Genomic DNA, 17875 nt, shown 5'->3' with positions numbered 1-17875 from the left:
TTCGCATTTACAAAACCTTATTTTACTCACACAAAACCATTGAAATTCCATATATAGTTAGTTGCACTAACTATATATCGCGCACCCGCAATCCACTGCTGATGATGTCACATATAACATCATTCATGACATGGTCAGTGACATCACTGATGACATCACTGATGACATCTCAAATGACATCACTGATGACATCACTGATGACAACATCCAGTGACTGTATGTTTCTGTAAAGTTAAAATATGTCTTACATATTGAAGAATGAGTGGACGTATAAGTGTCTGGATGAAGGATTTAGTAGGTGCATGACTGACTGTATGAGTGAGTGATTAAATGTGTCTCACTGAGTGCATGGGTTAGTGACTAAACTGTCTTAATTTGTGCATCATTATGTCTGTTGTTCTGTAAACTGCTGCATGTGTTGATCAGTAGCTATATGAGTAACTATATGGGTTATTGATTGGTTGCCCAAGTATTTGTATGGGAGACTGAGTGTGTGTGGGTGGCTGGGAGGTGTATGACTCTGTGCATAGATGTGTGAGCAGTTGATTCACTAGATGTATGGTTTCAAAAGTGCATGTGGAAACAGCTGTATGGGCGGTTGACTGTGTGCATGAGTGTATTGGTGAGTGAATGGATATCTCAGTGCTACATGTCAAAGTAAGTACATATGTAAAACACAGTACATGTGAGAGTTGACATATATAAATAACTGTGCATAAGAGCCAGTGAATGTGTGAGTGGCTGTATGGATCATTGTGAACTTGTATCAGGGATTGTATAAGAGAGTAAATATGTGTTAGTATATATTGGAATAAGTAAAGTTTGTATAACTGTATAGTTGAGGAAATGGAGGTGTGATTGATTCTTTGCATGACTGACTAGGTGTGTGAGTAACTCCATGGATGAGTGACAGTCTGTGAGTGTCTGTTTATACTGATTGTATCTAAGGTTATATTAGAGTCTGAAGAGGTTCATCGTATTATCACATGAATGATATCATCAGTGATGTGATCAGTAATGTCATTTGAGATGTCATCAGTGATGTCATCAGTGATGTCATTTGAGATGTCATTTGAGATGTCATCAGTGATGTCATCAGTGATGTCACTGACCATGTCATGAATGATGTAATATGTGACATCATCAGCAGTGGATTGCGGGTGCGCGATATATAGTTAGTGCAACTAACTATATATGGAATTTCAATGGTTTTGTGTGAGTAAAATAAGGTTTTGTAAATGCGAATTCCTAACTATATATGGTCTATAACCTATGGTTTTTTCAATGAATTTTCAAGGTTTTGTAAATGCAAATTCCTAACTATATATGGTCTATAACCTATGTTTTTTTCATTGAATTTCAATGGTTTTTTAAAAGCTAATATCTGTAGCTGTAAAATGTATTCTTCTTTAAATCTTAAAATATATTTTACATGTTTTTTAGACAATTTTTTTTTTTTAATTTTTTTATGTTTCGCTCCCAGTCCGCGAACCGGTCAGCTTCCTGTTAGCTCAATTGAAAGCCGCGGCTCGGTCCGCGAACCGGTACACGTTCCTTTAGCGTAACTGTTACGTTAGCATGACGTTTTGCGTTGTCGCGTAATACGTCATTGGACGCGCCAAGTTAGCGGACCCGGAAGCGGACCGGAAAGCGGCGCAAAGCGCGAAATGTAAACACAGCAGGTCATGTGACTCGGTAATAACACTTTTCATTGGTTCATTTCACTTTTGGTTTCCTAATGATGTAATACTAGGTCATGTGATCTAAAATCAACACTTTTCATTGGTTTAGAACTTTTGCTTTTCCCAAATGATGAAAACCCCTCCTTCTTTCCTCACTCTGACTTTCATCTTGGTGAGAGAAAGACCCTTTTTCATTGTTGAGTAATGGCTTCAATAGTTGCTTCAGCTAGTGTTCCCCCACCACCACCTCCACCTCCTCATGGGAAGAGAGGACCACCTGCTCAAGCAATCATAGAAGAAGAGGAAGATCAAGAAGAGGAGGAAGAGCAGGAAGAGCCTGAGTTTTTGCCAGAGGAGCCCAGGAGATACAATAGAAAAGAAAACTACATTTGGCAATTTTTCAAATTTCCAGAAGGGCAAAAAAAAGTCAATGCCAGATATGTGTTTTGCCGTATTTGCGACGATTGACTTTCAAGGGGGACTGACAAGAAATATAGCTTCGGAAATTACACGATGCACAGGCATATGAGTAGGTGGCACCCAAACAATTATAGTGCTGCCCAGCTTCGCGATGAACAGCAAAATCCCCCGGCAATGGCGAGAAGATCTGTCGTCCAAGAAGTATCGGGACCAGAGGCGAGGGAGGTGGTCCCGAACATTCAAATGGACATGGGGGAAGTAAAGCAAGTGTGCGTGCGGTGCAACCAATTAATATGCTACCGAGAAAGTAGCATTACTCTTACAGTGAAAGCTATCAATAATCATGTTTGCCCGAAACGCCCCAAAAAATAAATTCTTCTTTTTTTCGTTGCTCCTGTTGAGCCCTTTTCAATGAATCATTTTTGTTTCCCCCCTCCCCCCCAAAAAACAAAAAAATTACAAAATGTTCAGAAAAAACAAAAAAAATATAAAAAATGTTCACAAAAATAATAAAAAAAATTTAAAACAACAAAAACCAAACAAAAGTTCTTTTCAGAACTACCTCCCCATTATAAAAAAAATTGGTAGAATTTTTGAAACTCTGACAACCTCTATTTCTTTTAGTTCGCTCCCAGTTCGCACTCCGGTACGCGAACCAGGAGCGAACCAAAAAATTTTTTTTTTAAAAGAACAGTAAGTATAATGGAAGGAAACAGACAGTTATGTTACAAGAAAGACAGCTATAGGAAGTAAAGAAAAGATACTGTTACCCGCAATCCACTTCTGATCATGTCACATATTACATCATTCTTGACATGGTCAGTGACATCATCAGCAGTGGATTGCGAGTAACAGTATCTTTTGTTTACTTCCTATAGCTGTCTTTCTTGTAACATAACTGTCTGTTTCCTTCCCTTATACTTACTGTTCTTTTTTTATCGTCATCCTGAATCAATCATTTAATCTATCACATTTAACATCTATTAGTTCTACTGCTTCATTTCTTTAATCCTTACTTTTCTGCGTTTGCTACTTCCCTCATTCCTTTCTCTATTACTTAATGATGTCAAATCTGTTTCAGCTTACATGAGAGACCATGGAATGGGCTCCTTGTACAACAATAACTTGCGTTACTACATGCAAGATATCTACAGAGGAGATGGAGTTCACTTCTCAGATGAGGGCAACAGAATTTTCATTTTGAATTTAAGACTGTGCATTGGTACCTACTTATAAGTACCAAAATGTACCATAAACCCAAAAGCTCTTCTCAGAGCTACCCTACATCTGATCACTCACAATTATTATTTTTCTCTAACTTTTTTCTGTAATTTTCAACATACTACGCTCAAAGAGCGCTACCCGGTACGCGAGCTGGAAGCTAACCGCGCAAAATTAAACAAAAAAATGTTTTTTCCCCGCACATATGGTCCTCCTCAGCCACCCTCAGAAAACCTACGGGGTCAAAATACTTGTACCGTGCCCCCTTCTACCCATTCTGAACATTATTTGCCCTCCATTTTATATCTTAATTCGATCGAAACACAAAATGGTGGACTCCCGTTACGCTCCTAGTTCGCGGACCGGACCGCTTCCCGGGAAGCGGTCCAAAAAAAAGGTGGGAAAGTAATTCACAGAAAAACGACTGGAGACACTCTCACCAAATATAGATTAGCTCATACTACATAACAATCCCTTTCATTTTCACAAATTTGATTGAAATTCCATTTAGCCATTAAGCCTGTAGACCTCTCTAAATACCGTGAGGTAAATTACTTCACAAAACACATCTGAAGTGTTGGAATTGACAACCAATGAAAATGTTACTTTCATTTTCTACTTATATTACCTGACATTTGATTGGTTATATACCTGAATATATATAAAGGAAGAGAAGAAAACACAGCCATTTTGACTGCTACTTCTTGTTGTACATTACATTTGAATAGCTACTAAACACTTCAACTTGTTTGTGAAGGTAAGTTGTTATTTTTAAAACTGAAGTATATTGTGCACTATAACTTAATATGGTAGACTTTTTCTGATAGATATATACTATCCCTCTGTAGTAGTTATGGATTTAGATAGACTTCTCTGTTATAGTTATGAATGGAGTTAGGCTTGTCTTGGTTAAATCACATACACTTTTTTATAGTCCTATTTCCACTCTGATACTATACACTGCCAAAAGATAAATTCACTGATAAAAACTGCCTATCTAAAATTAATGCCAACAGTGCCCTATCTCTACTAATATATGTTTTTTTAATCCAAATTTCAGGCAAAATGGAAGGCGAGCAGCAAGTTCAATTTAAAATTGTACTGGAAGAGAGCAGCCAAGGAAAAATTGATGAATTTATGGATCAAAGTAGAGACCAGGAACTACTACAATGTGTTGAAGCAGTGGATAACCTGCTTAAAAATGAGGACATGTTACACCCTCATATAATACAAAATATATTCAATGACAAATTTGAAATTACTGACAATGAAATGTTAGAAAGTTTAATGAATTATGAAACACAATCAAAATAAAAAAAAATACTTTAAAAATAAAGAAAACAAAAGAAAATCAACAAAAACAACAAACAATTAACATACAGTATTAGAAAAGTCTATCATTCTTTTATCCTTATAGTACGCTGCCCAGAACGCTTTCCGGTTCGCGTACTAGGCTCTCACCACGCAAAAAAAAAAAAAAATCTTTTTTTTTTGCCCTGCTGGGACCTTTTAAAACCTCCACATAAAACCTAGGGGGTCAACGAGGATCTACTATGCCCCCTTATGGTAATTTCCCCCTTTGTTTTGGCCTCCTCTTGTCTCTCGATCCTACCGAGAGACAAGATGGCGGCCGCTCCGGACTGTTTAGAATGTTGACAGACACCAGAGAGCCAATCAGCTTCGCATCGCAAAGTTCCGTTACGCGAAAAGTACGCGAACCGGAGCGCAGCCCGGAGCGCTGTTACAGATATATATCTTATTTTGAACGTTAATTTCTCAAAATCCACTGGAGCACATATATTGAGACCGAGCAAAGGCACATCGGGCTAACAGTCCCTACAATTTTGCCAAGTTTCGTGCAAATCCATTCAGCCGTTCGGGCTAAAAGTGAGGCCAACCACCCTATGGAAATTAACATGGGAAAAACGCGTTTGGGACCCCCCTTTTTTCTCGGCCCCCCCTTGCCGAACACCCCCCAAATTTTCAGAGGCTGCTCAGAAACAAAATGTGCCATTTTCCTGAAAATTTCAGCCGATTCCGTCCACAGACGCCAAAGTTATTAGACATAGAATTTTCAGAAATCCCATAGGGAAAAAATCCTAACTATAGGATACATATCGCTCCGGTGCTTAGGCCACCATAAGGAGAAACACGGACGCCGGAATTGCTGTTCTCACTGCTGGCAACAGTGACTTTTATTTAAACCAGGTGCGCAAAAAGTCAAGCAGGATGGCGCGTTTCGGCTAACGCAGTAGCCTTGTTCACATACCTGCACTGCTCAAACGAATGCATTTAAATACACAGGTGCAAATTAACCACGTGACTTGAGAACTACACATACCATAGAAAGTGAAAACATACTGCATGTCAAAGAAGACTACAAAAAAGGAAAGAAAAAACCTTTGTTTGTAAATTGCGGTTCAAATACTTGAAATCGCTATTTGCTCCTTATTCATTAATTTATATTGTTCTTATTTTTCTTAAAGCATGGTCATGATTAATACACTGTACAAATACACATTTGAGCTATCAGAGTAATTAACATTGCAACATCTCGGTGATCTGATGGTACTGATAAAATTCGAATTTTTCGTCTTAGAGCAGATTGACTCTCCTATTCGGGTCCTAGAATGTTTACATGCAAAAAATGCAAATGTCATTAAAATAACTCCAAACCATCATCCGTATGCTTGCGACTAAATAACAAGCTACTTTGGTTTCCCATTCCTGGTGTTGCAAACCCCCTTCTACCTCCAGCTCAATAGTAATAGAATTACTGCTACTGTGCTTGTAGTCTAAAACCATCTAAAGATACAGCAGTATGGTACAATACAGGAGTGAAATGTGAGGATATAGTGAAAAGGGTGTGGTAGTTAAAAACAATTTACTTTACTCTTTTAATACATTTCATGTATTATTGAACTTGTGTATGTTGCACTTTGGAATGTGTGTCGAGAGAAGGAACAAATAGAATCTGTAGTTCTAATGAATGTTGTAACTAATTCACCCATAGACTCTTGTTACCATGGAACGTATTATTTCCTATTTTTATTTGGGTACTAATGTCATAGAGTGAATATTATTAGATATAACTTAAAGAAACCAAAACAAGAAAAGGTGAAAATGTCAAAGGAAGGCAAATTTAAGTTCGCTCGAGACAAACATATCTCTTATCCATATTGCTGCCTGTATAACCTTTTCTACCTAAAGGACAAGATGGAACTGACTGAGTAAGGAAACAGGGCTTACTCCCTTATACTGCTGTCATTTAGAACAAACTGTGGGCTACCTGACCACTCTAAAGGTAATGGTGTATGTCTTCACACATATTTAATCCCTTAGGGGTCTTGGTATCCAGCTTGAGTATATAGTTTGTTTCTAATTGCCGCAATTTCTTTTCGCGGTCACCACCTAATTTACTGATAGGAACGCTGTCAATGACAAAGTATTTGAGCATATTGAGGTTACTTGCATGCTCTTCATTAATGTATTGTATGTATGTATTGTCAGAATTTACAGTTGCCCGTAGGTGCTGTAAAATTCTTTGGTGGACTGGCAGCTTAGTGCTACCTACGTAGCGCAATCCACAGCCACATTGTAACACATAAACCGCATGGTCAGTGCGTCATGTGTAGTGTCCCTTCAGTTTACATGGAACCTCTGAGAAGTCCGTGGTATACGTCTTGGTGTTTATACCGAACTTACAGGCGCGGCATGTGCTGCATTTATAAAAGCCCAAACTGGCTGTCAACCATCCTTGATTCACATCTAGTTCAGCACTAGTTCTCACCAAATCTTTACGCATGGAACGTGCTTTTCTGTATGTGTAATTGGGTCTGGTAGGAAGTACTTGGGCCAATATGGTGTCTGTTAATACAATTGGCCATTGGGCATTGATAATCCTTTTAATGGCGCTGGCCTGCCTGTTAAATGTTGATATGAACCTGCATGCCACTGTTGTGCTGGAATTATTAATGTGGTTCTGCCTATCGTCATCTTGTGCCTCTACCTCCACTGTCTCTTTGTCCAAAGTTGTAGCTAACAATTCTCTTCTATCCCTGGAGTTGGCTTTGGCTAACGCAGAATCTAGTAGTTTGGCTTTATAGCCACGTTGTAACAATCTGTTTCTGGCCGCTTGTTGTGCTGCTGCTGTGGCTGTAGGTGTACTGCAGGCTCTACGTATTCTTAAAAACTCCCCATATGGTAAGCTAGGGATGGTATGCTGGGGGTGGAAACTCGAAGCATGTAGCAAGGATTTCCCCAGGTTGGTTTGCGGAACAGCTGTGTTGTAATCCTGTTATCCTCAATGCTGACAGTAATGTCCAAAAAGTTGACCTTATGCTGATCTATATGTGCTGTGAACTGCAAATTAAAATGGTTGTCATTGATAGTGTTGACAAATGTATGGATTCCGCTTCTGTTCCGTTCCAAACAATGAATATGTCATCTATATACCTCCATATGTGGACCAGATGTCTTTCAGCTAAGATCCTAAGTTGCCCCATCAGTACATGCTCCTCCCACCAGCCTACGTGTAAACACGCGTAGCTGGGGAAGAAGCATGCACCCATGGCAACACCCTGCCATTGTTTAAACACTTTCTCATCAAACAGAAACAGATTATTGAACAGGCACCATTTTATCATACTCAATAACATTTTGTTATGATTGTATAGAGAAATGCATCTGTTCTGCAAAAAATATTCAGTCGCAGCTAATCCGTCTTCATGTCTGATGCTGGTGTATAGAGAACAAATATCGAGGGTCATAAGGAGGTAATTTTTTGACCAAACAATGGAGTCTAATTTGCAAAGGAAGTCTTTGATGTCTCTTAAATAAGTTGGTAAAGCAGTTACATGTTCCTGCAGGTAATGGTCCACATACTTTGACGTGTTTTCAAAGATGCTGTCCCTAGCAGAAATAATGGGGCGTCCTGGGACCGGAATGGTTTGTTTGTGAACTTTCGGGATTAGATAAAAGGTGGGCAAAGTAGGATGTTCCTTATGTAGAAAAGAAAATTCATCTTTTGTAATTAGCCCTTCCCATTTCCATTCCATAAATTGTACTTTGTAATCCCTGTGTACCTTGGTAACTGCTGTCCCATTGGATTGTTCATAGCACTCAAGATCATCTAAGTGCCGATACGCCTCTGCCTTATATTCCACTTTATCCCAGAGCACCAGGTTTCCTCCCTTGTCCGAGTTCTTCACTACTACCGAGTTATTGTTCTTCAGTTTCTCCATTAATTGAAAATATTGTTTGGAGGTGTTTTTATTGTTTCTCTGTTCAGTTCTGATTGTTTTCCTGTGTAGTTTTTTTAATTCTTCAGTGACACGATCATGAAAAATATCCAAGGCGTCATGCGGCATTATCAGGACAAAAGTAGAAGGTGCCTTGAACGGACTGTCTCCCGCCGCGGAAACCACAATTCCCTCTGTGTCCGCTATTAGTTGTGTACTGGCTGATTGTTGTTGACTATCAGACATATCCCTGCCCGAGGTGAACAGAGTTTTTAACAATGGAATTTGCTTTACCTTAAGTCCGGTAGGAGCTGGAGTAATCCGTGGATTGGACGTTGGTTTGTTCAGGTTTTTTATTTTGAAGAATTTGGCTAATTTGAGTTTTCGTATAAATTTATATACGTCGACCCTTGTCTCAACAAAATTAAAATTACTCTCTGGACAATAACTAAGCCCCAAACTTAACAATTGCAGTTCAGCCACATTAAGTTCAACTTTGGTAAGGTTAATGATCGTGTTTTTCGCATTTTCATCTAGTTTTTTCAATCTTTCTTCCTGCGGAATTGCCCGCGCCCTCTGTTGCTTTGCACGTTTGTGTCGTTGGTGCCTTTTGTGATTCCTGTACTTGCGGCTTGAGGATTGGCATTCCGCGATCATAGGGTTGATTTTCTCTGTTGGCTTATATAGTCCATCTCTTCCGCATATGTAAGGGGCCCCAATGTAGAGTTGCTTCCTGTTTCTGAGCCACTGCCTTCTGTATCTGTATCAGTTACAATCATACTGGTGTCTGATGACGAGGAAACTAGATTGTTAGTGCTGGCTATTTGCTTTTGCCCCTGTTTTTATTGTGCCCCTGCGCCACCTTGTCTTTTTATGGAATCATACTTTCGAGCAAACGTGAAGGCTTGGCCCGCTCGTAATCATTTTTGTTGCACGCAAACTTAAATGCCTTCCTAGCTTTGATGGTGTCTTCTTGTTTTTTGATGCGTCCTGCCATCTCCTGGAGACTTTTGTCAATGTAATCCTTGTTGGCTGCAGTGGTCAAGGAAAGCAGTTCTTGTTTAATGCATGCTATTTCTGTCACGTTCACCTCACGGTCTATCATTGCATATTTAATCAAGAGGCAAACCAGCCGCATAGACGCCTCCAGATTACTGTCAACCCAGTCTTTTAGTAGAAGTGGATTAGGATTTTCGAAACTCGGGGCTAACATTATTCTTAAACCTCGAGGTATTCTGTTGACTTTGTGATATTTTTGTGAAGATTTTATTTCCCACCACTTTGTAAGTTCATTTCGGGTATTTTTTCTAGTGCTTTTAACAAGAATTTCACATCTGAGCATTGTTCAGTCTCCTGCGTGTGTTTGTTGGCAGGATCCGCTATCACTGGCAGATTATCAAATAATTCAACTGCTGCCTTCTCTCTCTCGAGCAGCGCCTCGTCGGACATAATTACACACAATGAATACTGGTACTATTAAAACGTCCCGGGGGTTAAATCCCTTAACACTCCCTTTAGCCAGCAATGTTCAGTACCACTCCTCCTGCGTAGTTTGACTTGTAGGCTGTCGTTCTGCGGGCGATCCTCGGCGTCTCTCCCTCGCGGTTTCCAGCTCGAGAAAACACACCTGCAGTCCCTCCCGGTCGATGACTCAGCTTTCTCTGTAGTCTAGCAGGGGGCTTATCCAAATGAAGCTCGACACAGCTGTGCTCACAAACGGCTTGTAAACTGGATAGCCGACATCACAGAGAGGGGTCCGTGGAAGAAGGAACAAGCCAACCTCCTCAGGTAATCTCCAATTACCGCTCCAGTGCTTAGGCCACCATAAGGAGAAACACGGACGCCGGAATTGCTGTTCTCACTGCTGGCAACAGTGACTTTTATTTAAACCAGGTGCGCAAAAAGTCAGGCAAGATGATGTGTTTTGGCTAACGCAGTAGCCTTTTTCACATACCTGCACTGCTCAAACGAATACATTTAAATACACAGGTGCAAATTAAACACGTGACTTGAGAACTACACATACCATAGAAAGTGAAAACATACTGCATGTCAAAGAAGTCTACAAAAAAGGAAAGAAAAAACCTTTGTTTGTAAATTGCGGTTCAAATACTTGAAATCGGTATTTTCTCATTATTCATTAATTTATATTGTTCTTATTTTTCTTAAAGCATAGTCATGATTAATACACTGTACAAATACACATTTGAGCTATCAGAGTAATTAACATTGCAACATCTCGGTGATCTGATGGTACTGATAAAATTCGAATTTTTCGTCTTAGAGCAGATTGACTCTCCTATTCAGGTCCTAGAATGTTTACATGCAAAAATGCAAATATCATTAAAATAACTCCAAACCATCATCCGTATGCTTGCGACTAAATAACAAGCTAGTTTGGTTTCCCATTCCTGGTGTTGCAAACCCCCTTCTACCTCCAGCTCAATAGTAATAGAATTACTGCTACTGTGCTTGTAGTCTAAAACCATCTAAAGATACAGCAGTATGGTACTATAAAGGAGTGAAATGTGAGGATATAGTGAAAAGGGTGTGGTAGTTAAAAACAATTTACTTTACTCTTTTAATGGATTTCATGTATTATTGAAGTTGTGTATGTTGCACGTTGGAATGTGCGTCGAGAGAACGAACAAATAGAATCTGTAGTTCTAATGAATGTTGTAACTAATTCACCCATAGACTCTTGTTACCATATATTTATCTTAGATCATGTAATATTTATCTTAGATCATGTAATATTTTTCTGTTTGTATCCTTTGGATGTATTAGCTGTCTATTTCTTATTCTTGATCAGCTTTTAGATATATTCTTCTAATGAATTGTTAATTGTATGTTTCTGTCACGGATTGAAGAATAAAAAGAATTATACATTTATATATGTATATGTAAAGGTCGATGGAAGAATAAATGTTTAAATAAGTGTCTTAATGGATGTTTTTTTTTTTTTAATTGATTGGTTAACTGGCTTATTAAATGTATCTTAGTGAATACATATATTAGCGAGTATTGTTTAAATATTTAAATGTTTGTATCAGTGTTTCACTTTGTGTATAAGTGGCTGCATTGGTTGGTGAGTAGCTACATGTGTGTGTATATGGGTTATTAGATGTTTTTTAGTATCAGTATGAGTGGTTTGGTGGGGGTGTTACTTAGCACATAGATGCATCAATGACTGACTCACTGTTTGTATGTGTTTTGAAGACAGCATATGTGCAGGACTGTATGGGTGGATGGGTGTGTATAACAAGCTACTTTGGTTTCCCATTCCCCATGTGTGTGTTAGTGAGTGAATGACTGTCTCACTAGTGTCTTTATCAGTAACTACATATGTTTTAATCTAGTATATGTGAGTATTGATGTACATAAGTGAGTATATGTGAGAGTGAGAGATTGAAAGAGTTCTTGTTTAAATAAGAATGTGTTTCTATAGGTGATTGTTTAAGAGAGTAAGTATGTGTAAGTTTCCTTAGAAGTAAGGTTGTAGTGTGTCTAGCTGTATATACAAATACATGGATGTTCAATAGTTTATTTGCATGTGTGATCATGTGTGTGAGTAACTTTTGGATGACTGTCGGTGTGTAACAGGATGTATAGGTGTTTCACTACATATGATGAGTGAATATATGTATGAGTGACTATATAGAACTGTTGGTGAATGAGTGGATGTGTATATAGATGGTGGTATTACTGAATTGGTTGTTGTAACTGGTATGGGTATCTCTATTTTTTGAAAATGTTAGTTTCTATTTTTTAATATGTGTTTCAAGGGTTACATTACACTGAAAGGGGGTCTGTCACTCTGTCACAAGGATGGTGTCATCAGTGATGTCATGAGTGATGTCACTGACCATGTCATGAGTGATGTAATATGTGACATCATCAGCAGTGCATTGCAGGCGCGCAGGTTATAGTGAGTCCAACTAACTATAACGTGGGAATTCCAATGGTTTTATGGCAGTAAAATTTCCAGGTAACTATAACTGGTGTGAAACCTATGGTTTTTTCAGTGAATTTCATAGGTTTTTTAAATGCTAATTCCTAACTATATAAGGCCTGAAACCTATGTTTTTTTCAGTGAATTTCAAAGGTTTTTTTAATGCTCATTCCTAACTATATAGGACCTGAAAGCCCACCAGGAATCTCCAGTATGCGCCAGGGGACTGCATTGCAGAGAGGTGTAATGAAGCCATGCCCCTTTTTACACCTCTCTGCAACGCAGCCCCCATGCATGTTTGAAGAGGGGGAACTAATTCCCCTTGCATACTGGGCGCCCCTGGGGGCCAACTAGCCCACCTGGAACCTCCAGTATGCACCAGGGGGCTGCATTGCACAGAGGTGTAATGAGGCTATGCCCCTTTTTACACTTCTCTGCAACGAAGGCCACTGGTGCGTTTGCAGAGGGGGGACTACTGGGGGTCCCTGGGTCATAGCTGCCCAAACACCGAAATTCCGAGCGATTGAAAATGACTTTTCTTGAGAAGCATTTGGATTTGGATTATCATGTCCTATACTTTGGAATTTTTGAAAGACTGACTTTGAGGATGCTATAAATTACTCAAGTCTGCCCGAATTGTGTGGGTAAAATTGATACCTAGTCACTTTGAATAAGAATGTACTTACGTCTCGTCTAACATTTGGAAGAAATATCTAGTTATATGACAACAGGATACCAACATAACTTGAAGGAAATAAGAACGCCCTGAAGAAGTTCTGTTGTACAGAACGAAACGTTTCGGCTGGCTGTGGTACATAAACTTAAGATAAATAAAAGCATTTGAATATACACCAAGATTCAGCACTTCAATAAGGACTCTAAGTGATATGATTTGGTTGGACTTATTGTGCAAGTGGTGCTGTGCCAAACTTTGGAATATTCTCCACTACTCTCTACTACTTACTCTCTCCTACTCCACTACTCTCAAATACTCACTCTCTACTACTCACTCCCTACTACTCACTATCTACTACTCTCTACTACTCACTCTCTACTACTCTCTCTCTCTACTTCTCAGTCTTTACTACTCATTCTCTACTACTCACTCTCTACTTCTCACTCTCTACTACTCACTCTCTACTACTCTCTCTAAACTACTCAATTTCTACTACTCACTCTACTACTCACTATCTACTACTCTCTACTACTCACTCTCTACTACTCTCTCTCTACTAGTCTCTACTACTCACTCTACTACTCACTCTCTACTACTCTCTACTATTCTCTCTCTCTCTGCTACTCACTCTCTACTTCTCTCTACTACTCACCCTCTACTACTCTCTACTACTCACTCTTTACTACTCTCTACTACTCACTCTCTACTGCTCTCTACTACTCACTCTACTACTTACTCTCTACTACTCACTCTCTACTACTCACTCTCTACTACTACTCTCTACTACTCACTCTACTATTCACTCTACTACTCTCTACTACTCACTCTCTGCTACTCTCTCTACTGCTCTCTACTACTCTCTACTACTCACTCTCTACTCTTTATTACTCACTCTCTACTCTCTACCTCTCTACCTCTCTCTACTTCTCTCTCTACTAGTCTCTACCTCTCTACCGCTACCTCTCTACCTCTACCTCTCTACCTCTACACCTCTACCTCTCTACCTCTCTCTACACGCACACTTATACACATATATATATGCATATATATGCATATGCATTTATAAATATGTATGTGTATGTATATATATATATATACATACATATATAAACATATATAATCTGTATATCTATATAAATACAAATATAAATTCATGCATACATATATGCATACAGATGCATGTTATTTACATGAAAGTTTAAAAAACACTAATAAAAGCAAAGCTAAAAAGCCACCTCATTACAAACAGAATGGCTTTAACTTAATCGAGGGCGAGATATAGTGCATTTTCAATGCTTGTTACTTTGGTTCCATCAAGAAGGCATTCAGAGGTGTCACACATTTGCCATAAATTCTGAATGTTAGCACTCTAGTTGCTCATTAGATCACTGTAGTAAAGCTACTGCTCACCCGGGAAGTCTGCTGCTGGTATTCAAAGTGCATGTTTCAGTCTGCATGTCAGAATTTTTTTAATGAAATAGAAGAGGATTTGAGAAGTCACTCAAAATTATCCCTAATTTTTCTTTCTGAAGCACTAATCACACTTTCTAGGGCAAAATGAACCCCCTCATTTTGTTCCTTTTTAAATTAAATGTTTTCAGACTTACCACTTCATTCCAATCAAGATGGCTTCTGGTGTGCCATACTTTTGTCATAAGTAAGACTGTTAGCGCTCTAGTTGTTCTTTAGAACACTCTGGGACATTCTGTCATTGGGCTATACTTGGGCTACATCTGGGTGATATTTGGGCTACATTTAGGCTCTTTTGTCTCTGGTGGCCATCTTGGGGGACTGCATGTCAGAATTCTTTAATGAAATAGAAGAGGATTTGAGAAGTCACTCAAAATGTGCCCTAATTTTTCTTTCTGCAGCACTAATAATACTTTCTATGGCATAATATACCCCCTCATTTTGTTCCTTTTTAAATTAAATGTTTTAAGAGTTACCACTTTATTCCCATCGTGATGGCTTCAGGTGTGCTATACCTTTGTAATAAGTAGGACTGTTAGCGATCTATTTGTTCTTTAGAACACTCTAGGAGGCTGCAGTAGAACACAAAGGAATCAACTGACAGTCTCTGTCCTTGTTGGATGTACATGTTTTACTGAGAATGTCAGACTTCATTCTCACATGACTGAGAAAGATAATGTGAATTTACAGAAAATATGCTTTCAGTTTAGCTTATAAATCCCCTTCCAAACCACTGTGGGAAAATCATGAGATATTCGTTTTCTTTCAAACATGATTCATGATATCACAGCAGAAGGCTTTTTCACATGGTAAAATCACCTTAGAACACACCACAATTCCTAAAATAAGTATGGTACCATCAACAAATTATTTATAATGTAACTAAAGTCCTAAAACCCTCTATTAACTACAATGCTTTTTAATGAGGTGCTATCATGTATATTGGTCCCAAGATGGCTGCCAACACTTCTTGGATGAAGTGCTGACCGCCAATCAGATCAGATGTGTGGTTAGGCTCCGCCCAGATATATATATATTTTTTTGAGCCTAAATTACTCAAAATCCACTGGAGCACATATCTTGAGACATAGCAAAGGCACATCGGGCTACCAGTCCCTAAGATTTTGCCAAGTTTTGTGGAAATCCATTCAGCCATTCGGGCTAAAAGTGAGTCCAACCGCCCTATGGAAATTAACATGGGGAAAACACGTTTTGGGACCCCCCTTTTATCTCGGCCCCGGCTTGACGAATCCCCCCCAAACTTTCAGGGAAGGAGCAGAGCGCAGCGAGGCAAATTTAAAGAAAATTACAGGCAGATTCCTCAACCGGCGCCAAAGTTATTTCCAATAGAATGTTGCGGATTTCCTATAGAAAACAATCCTAACTATAACTACCTACTGGCGACCGCCAGTAGGTAATATATATATAAAGCACACGAGTTGCCCCCAAAGGAATTGCCACACACAGAGAGATCCGCACTCGCACTAAAGGCTGCAGAGCTTCAAAACCAGGTAGCTGCCCTCCCTTCTGCCATACGCGTTTCAAGCATTACGCTCTTGGTCACCGGCTGGTTGAACTCAGGAGACGGATTTCAAAGAACAAATTTATTTAAATGTTAAGCCCCGCCCCAGTGGGTGCCGTACCATGCTGGTGATTGCAGTCCATAATATACTACACAGGCTCCAAAGTTCACTCCCCCAGTGGGTTCCGCTGCCTCCGTTCATGAAATATATATATATATATATATATATATATATATATATATATATATATATATATATATATATATATATATATATATATATATATATATATATATATATATGTATATATATATGTATATATATATATATATATATATATATATATATGTATATATATATATATGTGTATATATATATATGTATATATATATATATATATGTATATATATATATATATATATATATATACATACATATATATATATATATTCACTGAAAAAACCATAGGTTATAGACCATATATAGTTAGGAATTTGCATTTACAAAACCTCGAAAATTCACTGAAAAAAACATAGGTTATAGACCATATATAGTTAGGGATTAGCATTTACAAAACCTTATTTTACTCGCACAAAACCATTGAAATTCCCATATATAGTTAGTTGCACTAACTATATATCGCGCACCCGCAATCCACTGCTGATGATGTCACATATTACATCATTCATGACATGGTCAGTGACATCACTGATGACATCACTGATGACATCTCAAATGACATCACTGATGACATCCCTGATGACAACACCCAGTGACTGTATGTTTCTGTAAAGTTAAAATATGTCTTACATATTGAAGAATGAGTGGCTGTATAAGTGTCTGGATGAAGGATTTAGTAGGAGCATGACTGACTGTATGAGTGAGTGATTAAATGTGTCTCACTGAGTGCATGGGTTAGTGACTAAACTGTTTTAATTTGGTCATCATTATGTCTGTTGTTCTGTAAACTGCTGCATGTGTTGATCAGTAGCTATATGAGTAACTATATGGGTTATTGATTGGTTGCCCAAGTATTTGTATGGGAGACTGAGTGTGTGTGTGGGTGGCTGGGAGGTGTGTTACTCTGTGCATAGATGTGTGAGCAGTTGATTCACTATATGTATGGGTTCAAAAGTGCATGTGGAAACAGCTGTATGGGCGGTTGACTTTCTGCATGAGTGTATTGGTGAGTGAATGGATTTCTCAGTGCTACATGTCAAAGTAAGTACATATGTAAAACACAGTACATGTGAGAGTTGACATATATAAATAACTGTGCATAAGAGCCAGTGAATGTGTGAGTGGCTGTATGGATCATTGTGAACATGTATCAGGGATTGTATAAGAGAGTAAATATGTGTTAGTATATGTTTGAATAAGTAAGGTGTGTATAACTGTATAGTTGAGAAAATGGAGGTGTGATTGATTCTTTGCATGACTGACTAGGTTTGTGAGTAACTCCATGGATAAGTGACAGTCTGTGAGTGTCTGTTTACACTGATTGTATCTAAGGTTATATTAGAGTCTGAAGATGTTCATTGTATTATCACATAAATGATATCATCAGTGATGTGATCAGTAATGTCAAATGAGATGTCATCAGTGATGTCATCAGTGATATCATTTGAGATGTCATCAGTGATGTCATCAGTGATGTCATTTGAGATGTCATCAGTGATGTCACTGACCAT

Source organism: Lissotriton vulgaris, chromosome 8 (assembly GCF_964263255.1).
Source record: "Lissotriton vulgaris chromosome 8, aLisVul1.2, whole genome shotgun sequence".
NCBI lineage: Eukaryota > Metazoa > Chordata > Amphibia > Caudata > Salamandridae > Lissotriton > Lissotriton vulgaris.
This window is presented reverse-complemented; position numbering follows the sequence as displayed.